This window comes from Pongo pygmaeus, chromosome 19 (genome assembly GCF_028885625.2).
Source record: "Pongo pygmaeus isolate AG05252 chromosome 19, NHGRI_mPonPyg2-v2.0_pri, whole genome shotgun sequence".
Taxonomy (NCBI): Eukaryota; Metazoa; Chordata; class Mammalia; order Primates; family Hominidae; genus Pongo; species Pongo pygmaeus.
This window is the reverse complement of record NC_072392.2, coordinates 19,888,009-19,896,157: the sequence shown is the minus strand read 5'-3', so window position 1 is coordinate 19,896,157 and position 8,149 is coordinate 19,888,009. Positions and strand designations below refer to the sequence as shown.

At 59.4% G+C, this 8,149-nt stretch overlaps 1 pseudogene; it reads right to left on the bottom strand.

The window, feature by feature from the left end:
* Positions 1–249: 249 nt before the first annotated feature.
* On the bottom strand, positions 250–7,974 carry LOC129017731 (envoplakin-like protein; annotated as a pseudogene).
* Positions 7,975–8,149: the final 175 nt, after the last annotated feature.

Here is an 8,149-nt window from a genome sequence, read left to right as displayed (position 1 = left end):
TGATGTCCAGAGGTGGGAGGAGCTTGCTGGTACCTGGCCAGCCTCCTGCTAAAGCAGACCCCTCGCCAGCACCCAGGCCAGGGCTTGGGACAGGACTAGGTACCGAGGCAGAAGGGCTGAGGCCCAGAAAGATGGACAGGACCAATTCGCAGAAGTCGGGTGCAGATGGCCTGGTGGGGCTGTCTCACCTCCAGCTGTTGCAGCAGCTCTGTGGGGGTGCCAGGGGGGCCCCCAGGTGCAGGGCTGGACTTGGCATCCAAGTTGGAGTTGAGCTTCTCCAGGGTCTGGCTGACTCAGTCGGCCTCTTCCTGGAACTGATTTCACTGGGTGGTCGAGGGCAGAGCCTGGGGCAACCTGCTGCCCATTGACTCTACAAACCAGCTGAACTTAAGCCAGCTAAACCTAAGCCAGCTAAACACAAAGCAGCTAAACCTAAACCAGGTAAACCTAAACCAGCTAAACTTAAACCAGCTAAATCTAAACCTGCTAAACACAAACCACCTAAACCGAAACCAGCTAAACCTAAACCAGCCAAACACAAACCAGATAAACCGAAACCAGCTAAACCTAAACCAGCTAAACACAAAGCAGCTAAACCTAAACCAGAAAAACCTAAACCAGGTAAACCTAAACCAGCTAAACTTAAACCAGCTAAATCTAAACCTGCTAAACACAAACCACCTAAACCGAAACCAGCTAAACCTAAACCAGCCAAACACAAACCAGATAAACCTAAACCAGCTAAACACAAACCAGATAAACCTAAACCAGCTAAACTTAAACCAGCTAAACCTAAACTGTCACTCTCTGCTACTCTGGTCGGTCTTTCTTTTTCCTACACAGGCGGCAGGGCCTTTTATCACTGGTGTGCTCTTGCAAATGGGCTCTTATTCGTGCACTGAACTTAATTTTTTTAAGTGGGTCATAAAACACTTGGTCTTTGTCCTTCCTGCACAAATGAAGGGCACCGTCACCTGCCTCCCTCCAGCACCTGAAGTCTTTCTTGCTGGGACAGAGGGTATTGGAGCTGCACTTGTCCCAGCCCGGGAGAAGAAGCTGTGCTTTAAAGAAGCATTCCAGGTGCTTTTACGGAATTTTTGTCAGTGTGTGATCACAGTCTTGTGGTTCTATAGGAAAATGTATGAAACATTATCTGCCCCCAAATCCCAGTTGTATATTATATCAGGGTTTCTCAACCATTTTTTTCATTATTATTCTCCTAAAGAGCCTTTTAAGAAATCTTTTCTTTTTTCCCCCCACCTCATCCCCATAAAATTTTATTTATTTATTTATTTTGATAGAGATTTATCTGTTTGTATAGAGACAAGATCTTGCTATGTTGCCCAGGCTGGTCTGGAACTACTGGGGTCAAGCAATTCTCCTGGCTTGGCCTCCCAAAGTGCTGGAATTACAGGTGTGAGCCACCACACCTGGCCCCCATGAAATTTTTATACCACAGATATGCTGTATACAGCTTAGGTGCTGTATGTGGATCTGTACTTCATGCATAAAAAGAGTTATTTTTCTGCCATTAAGAACCGATTTTCACCCCCCCCGGGAACCGCTTCACCCTGTTGAGAATGTGCCCATGTCTTTCCTTCCCTCTGGGACCGAGTGGCTACCACACAGCTCTATTTTATTTTATTTTTGAGGTGGAGTCTCTCTTTGTCACCCAGGCTGGAATGCAGTGGACCAATCTCGGCCCACTGCAACCTCCACCTCCTGGGTTCAAGCGATTCTCCTGCCTCAGCCTCCTGAGTAGCTGGGATTACAGGCGTGCGCCACCACGTCTGGCTAATTTTGATATTTTTAGTAGAGACGGGGTTTCACCATGTTGGCCAGGCTGATCTCGAACTCCTGACCTCAAGTGATCCGCCAGCTTCGGCCTCCCAAAGTGCTGGGATTACAGGTGTGAGCCACCGCGCCCTGCCAGCTCTGTCTAGTTGAGAGGTGCAGTGCCTCTACTGTGGGCAGGTGTGCTGTGGGACCTCCCGCCCCTGCCGCCCCTGCCGCCCCTGCCGCCTGCCCCAGGGCTCACCTGGCTGTAGTCCTCCAGGTGCTGCAGCTGGGTCTCCTGGCAGATGCACAGGTTCAGGAAGTTCTGCCACTCCATCTTCAGGGCCTCCTGGTGGGCCTGGGTACGGCAGCACGGAGCCCTCCGACCACGCCCCGCTCCCCCCACGTCCACCCCACCTCCCCCTCTTCTCCACCCACCACGTCCCTTCTCACTCTTGCCCTGTCCCCAGCGCACCTGAATGGGCCCCACCGCGGGGTGCCGCAGCTCCACCATGCGCTCGCCGTCGTCCTCCAGCTGGTTTAAGCTCTGCTCCTGGCTCAGCAGCTCCTGCTGCTTGAAGTGCTGGGGGCGAGTCGGGTGGGGAGCGGCGGTGAGGACCAGGATGGCCCTGGCCGCCCCCGCCTGGCCCCAACCTCTGCCAGCCGACCTCGTATTTCCGCCGCACGCCCGCAGGGTCGGCCATGACGTCGCTCCAGTCCTGCTGCAGGATGCGGCGCTGCTGCTCCGCCAGGGCGCTCAGCTGCCGCGTGCAGCCCTGCAGGTGCGTGCACAGGCTGCCCAGGCTCTGCCCGCGCCACGACACCGCCTTCTGTGCTCAGGACCCGCCGCCAGCAGCAGGGTGGGGAGAGAGAAAGGGGGGCAAAAGGCGCCATTGGGCCGCGCTCAGGAACACTGGCCCCGGGCAGGGTCCAGGCAGGGTCCGGGCCGCCACCCAGGCCCACCCGCAGCCACCCTGCCCGACCCTCCCTCCTGCTCACCAGTAGGTCTCGGTATTGGCTCCGGATGGTGGCTGCATCCTGCCTCGACCAAGGGGAGAAACAAGCCCGTGAGAGGTGAGGTGCAGGGAGACGGCCCCCTAAGATCTGGGCCAGCCATCCCCAACCCACCCCTATCCCCAGGGCCCAGCCGATCTAGCTCCGGCTCTGACGGGAGAAACAGGTGCTGGGGCTGGCCCCGGATGTGACATCCTGCCGGCTCACCCACCGGCCCCACGAGGCTCCGCAGCTGCTGTCCATAGGCGTCGATCTCCTTCTGCAGGATGTTGAGCTCGGCGATCTGTTGCTCCAGCTCCGCCATGCCGGGCCCGTACTGGCCTGCGCAGACCTGCTTCTGCAGGAGAGCCGGCGGCTCAGTCACCACAGGACCGCGGTGGGGAGCCAGAGAACCCACGAGCCTCCCACTCGGAGAAGTGGACTTGGTCATTTGGGCAGAGCGTGGACGAGCCTGGGAGCAGCCCGGGTGCACGCCCTGAAGCTCACCCAGGGGCGAGGCCATTCTGCAGTGGCCCCTGAGTCCTACAGGTTCCCAGACGCTGGGCTCAGCCTCTGAGAAGTCTCCAGCTCCATCCTGCCTTGTCTGTGAGCCAGCCTCAGTGCTTCCTGCCTGGACACCTCCAGCCAAGCTCCAGGGCCCTCAGAACGCCCTGCTCCACCCGGGCCCTTCCCCACTGTCCCTCTGTTGTCATGATGACACCCCTTCTGTGTGGCATCAAAGCACAACTCCTCACCCAGGGATCAGAATGCCCCATGACCTGGCTCTGCCCACCTGCCCAGAAATCCCCATTTCCCGTCGAACCCTAGGCTTCCTCCTGGCAGGAACCTTTGCTCCTTCTTTCTGGAATTGTCCTCTCCTCACTACTTCACCCTGGCCCAACCGAGCCCTCTCACCCCTCTGAAGTCTCTTCATGTGCCTCCTCCTGCAGGAAGTCTTCCCTGACTGCACTGTCTGCTCTGCTGTCTCCCTGCCCAGACCCCTGAGCCACCCCTACACCCTGACTGTTCAAGCCTACAGTCAGGCCCTGGGTTAAATTCAGTTCCTTATCGCCCTCTGATCACACTGGGGTGTGACTTTGAGCTCCTGACCTGTTTCTGCTCCAGCACGTGTGCCCAGTCGATCCTGGGTCCCACGTCGGGGCGGCAGCACCATCTTCTCGTACAGGGCATGGTACTCGGCCCACTCCTGGGTCACCCGCTCGTGCAGCTGCTCGATGCTGTCAAGAAGGTGGCCGGCAGGTCAGGCTGGGCCTGGGTCTTACCCAGGGACCCCCAGCCCTGCCGCAGCCCCACTCACTCCTTCTCAATCTCCTCAGTCTGTGGGTGCTTGAGCCGCCGGGCCTTGTCCACGTCCAGGAAGAGGTCCTTGAGCAGCACCTCGGCCTCCTTCAGGCTGTGGCCTATCTCCTGCTGGTGCTGCAGGGCCTGGCTCTGCTCATTGTTCAGCTGGTCCTGTGGGCAGGGGATGGGCAGACTCGCCAGGGCCCAGAGCCCCCACACCCCTGATGCCCATCACTGTGGGCCTGAGCCCCACCTTTGGGACCACAGCTATGCTGGCCAACCTCAAGGCCCACGCCAGGCACAGGGTCAGGCCCAGGGCGTCCGTGGGGCAGGTGACAGGACACGGGAGCCCAGCAAAGAAGGAAGCTGAGCCCCCTCTCCCACCGTGTGTTAGGGGACGGGCGGTGCAGGACAAAGGTCATCTGTCCCATCTTCACCATCACCAGGGGGCACTCAGGGAGTGCCAGGCCTGATGATGGGCCTCCCATGCCACCCAGCCTGCCTACACCATGCCAACTGCTGCCGGGGCCTCACCTGCTGCAGCCTCTTCTGCGTCTCCAGGATGTCCCGCTCCACCTGGTCGGTGCTGGCTTGCATGTGGCAGATGAGCAGGGCCAGCTCCCGGGTGGCAGGCCTGGTGGGTGGAGGGGACAGTGGGCAGCTCGGTGGAAGAGGCCCCTCTGTGCCCCATCCAGGTGGCGTCCTCTGCCCTCCCTCCACCCCATCCTGCCCCCACAGCCTAGCTCACTGCCCTGACTTTGGGGTCTCTCTCTGCAGGAGGCTCTGTGAGCTAGAACTGGTTGGGGGTGTTAGCACTGCCCCGCCACATGAGGGGTCAAAAGGTGAGGGTCTCAGTTCTCTCTGGTGCTGCGGGGGGGGGAAGGCGGCCTCGGTGTCCCAGCCTCAGCCAGCTGTGCTGGCAGTGAGTTCCTGACCCCACCCAGCTGCCTGCCACCTCCCCCCCGAGAGCCAGTGAATCAGCAGCTCAGCCACTAGTACCTGAGCCAGCCTGGCTGGGCCCTGGGAGGGGCAGTTGGGTTGGCTGGGGCAGGGAGGCAGCAGCATGTCCCCCACCCCCACCTCCTCCCACTCCGGCCCTGTGTTCCCCTATACCTCCTCCACCCCGGGGAGCTTTGCCAGGGTGCTGGCTTCAGTAGCCGTCTAGAGGAGCCTCACAATGTCGGAGCCGGGGAGCGGGGGCAGGCGCAAGAGACTGCTGGGCACCCTAACATTCTCCAGAGTTGAGGGTTCAAAGCCCAGATTGGGCCCTGACTTGCTCTGAGTCACATGGTCAGGGACGGAGGGGAAACCTTGCTTCCACCCCAGGGCTTTTTCTGTGCATTCGCCCTGCAGCCTCCATAGAGCACCTGCTGTGTGCATGCAGTCACTCTGTGGAGGTCACGAGGTCAAGCAGACCTAAAAGAGGGCAGATTGGTCCAAGCCTCATGAGCACAGTGCCTTATGGGGGATCATTATCCTGGGGCAGGGGAAGCCTTGAACTGGGTCAAAGGATGCCCCCCCACTCCCCCCAAGCAAAGGGACAGTGCTGGTGAAGGCACAGCAGTCTGGAAGAACTCTGTGGCCAGGACAGCCTGGTTTCATCTTTCTCCATCATTAATGCTGTGTGACCTTGGACAAGTTACTCAACCTCTCTGTGCCTGAGGTTCCTCGCTCGTAAAGCGGGATTTTAATAAAAATATCTATGCCTTAGGGCTATTGTGAGCATTAATTGAATTTATCCGTCTGAAACATCCAGTGCAGGCCTGGTGCAGGGTCGGCACCCAGCACGTGTTAGTTTTTATCCCACTAGAGGGCTAGTGCCTTGAAGGCAGGGGCCTGTTGGTTCTGTCTACAGCAACATCTCCAGTGCCTAGAACAGTCCTGGCATGCAGTAAGTGCTCAGCAAGTTCATGTCAAACGAGTGGATCGCCCGTGAGGTGATGCAGAGCCAACAGGGCCCTGAGGACCGAGCTGCCCCAGGCCAGGAGCGCACTGCTGGGGAACCTGCTTGGACAGTGGGAGATGCAGGTGCTGGGCCCCAGGTGCTCCTGCTCAGGTCCCGCCTCCTGGGATGGCTGCTCCCACCGGGAGCTGCATGCTCCACCCTGGGTGGGGCTCAGGTGCCCCAGGGAGGACAGGTCACTCAGCGAGAGTGTTAGCTGAGAGTCTTAACCACTGTCTTTCCCATCCGCCCAGACGCCCAGCCTCGGTGTCTGTTGGTGCCTTGATCCCTATCGGGGTAATGGGCACCCCCACTCCCACACCAGCCTTTCATCCCTGAGCTTATCTCGACACCCTGGACCCAGGCGGGCTGCCGCCTCCTCTGCAGACGAGCTGAAGCCAGTGAGTGGGAAGAGCACCACCCAGTCCATCCACAGAGAGCTGGGGCTGGGTGCCAGAGAACCGGGTGGTCCAAGGGAGGCCCAGTGCCCCCTGCACCACACCCACTGGAAAAGAAGCCCCAGCTCTATTTTATTTTGTTTTAACAGACAGGGTCTTGCTCTGTCACCCAGGCTAGAGTGCAGTGGAGTGATCACAGCTCACTGCAGCCTCGACTTCCCGGGCTCAAGTGATCCTCTCACCTCAGCCTCCCAAGTAGCTCTGACTACAGGCATGCACCACTACATCCAGATAATTTTTGTATATTTTTTGTGGAGACGGGATTTCGTCATGTTGCCCAGGCTGGTCTCCAACTCCTGGGCTCAAGTGATCCACCCGCCTCGGCCTCCCAAAGTGGTAGGATTGCAGGCGTGAGGTATTGCACCAGGATTTTTTTTTTTTTTTTAAAGACAGAGTCTCAGTCTGTCACCCAGGTGGGAGCACAGTGGTGTGATCATGGCTCACTGCAGCCTCAAACTCCTGGGCTCAAGCAATAGGCACGAGCCACCATGCCTGGCTAGTTTTTACTTTTATTTTTTTATAGAAACAAGATCTCCCTATGTTGCCCAGGCTGGTCTCGAACTCCTGGGCTCAAGGAATCCTCCCACATTGGCCTCCTGAAGTTCGGGGATTATAGGCATGAGCTACCGTGCCCGGCCATGAACCCCTAACTCTTCGATACAACGAGGCCCTGGGTGAGAATTCTGGGGAGGGCTCTGGCTTAGGCAGGAGGCAGCACAGCCCCTGCGTCCCTACCCCAGGGATCCCACCCCGCCCCCTCAGTCCTCATGCCCTGCACCCAGGCTCCAGGGGTCATCCCAGCCAAGTAGAGCCTTGGGACAGAGCTGCAGTCAGGCAGCCAGGCTCTCCTGTCTCCCAGCCTCTGGCAGAGGAGGGCATCGGTGCAGGCTCCTGTCCAGCCCTTCTCCCGCTGAGTGGCCTCAATCCATGGCCCGCAGGCCCCCTTAGAGGATGTAGGGAGCCCCAGGCCACCCCCTGCCTCCTGCCAGGGCTGAAGTTCGGCCTGGGCCTGCGGCTCCCAAGGCAGGGAGAGAGTCCACCCCTGGGCCCTTTGGCCTCGGGACACCAAATGCCAGCACGGGGCTGGTCCTGGGCTCTGGGCCGCCGCCAGGTGGCTCAAGGACCTGGGCCTGGCACCACCCCCACCCCAGCTCCCCGGCTCCCCATCCCCCAGTCCCACTCACCGGCTATGCTTGCTGGGAGAGCCTTTGGGGGACCCCTTGGCTGGGAAGCCCCTGGGGGACCCCTTCCCCTGGGAGCCTTTTCTCAGTCCCTTGAACATGGTCGTAAAGGCAGGTGCTGGCTCAGGCTGGGCTTGGATGGCGAAGGAGGGCAGGAGGGCAGGTGGGAGGCAGTGGGCGTCTTTGCTGGCTGGTCAGCTAAGTCTGGCAAGGTAGGGCGGCTGGGCACTGGGGAAGGGAGTTTCTGGGAGGCCCCTCCTTGCAGGTGAGGCAGCAGGCAGCCAGGCCTCAGGCTTGCCGTGCATGCACCCACAACGACCACACTCATGCCTGCTCTTGCATAACTAGTCTGGGAGGAAAGGGCACACAGCCTTGAGGGCAGGGCCGAGCCTGCCTGACTCCCACAGAAGGTTTGGACTTGTTACACCCACATGCCCAGGGGAGCGCGGCGGCGATCACACCCAGATAGGGAAGGAGCTGGGCCAGGACAGACAGGG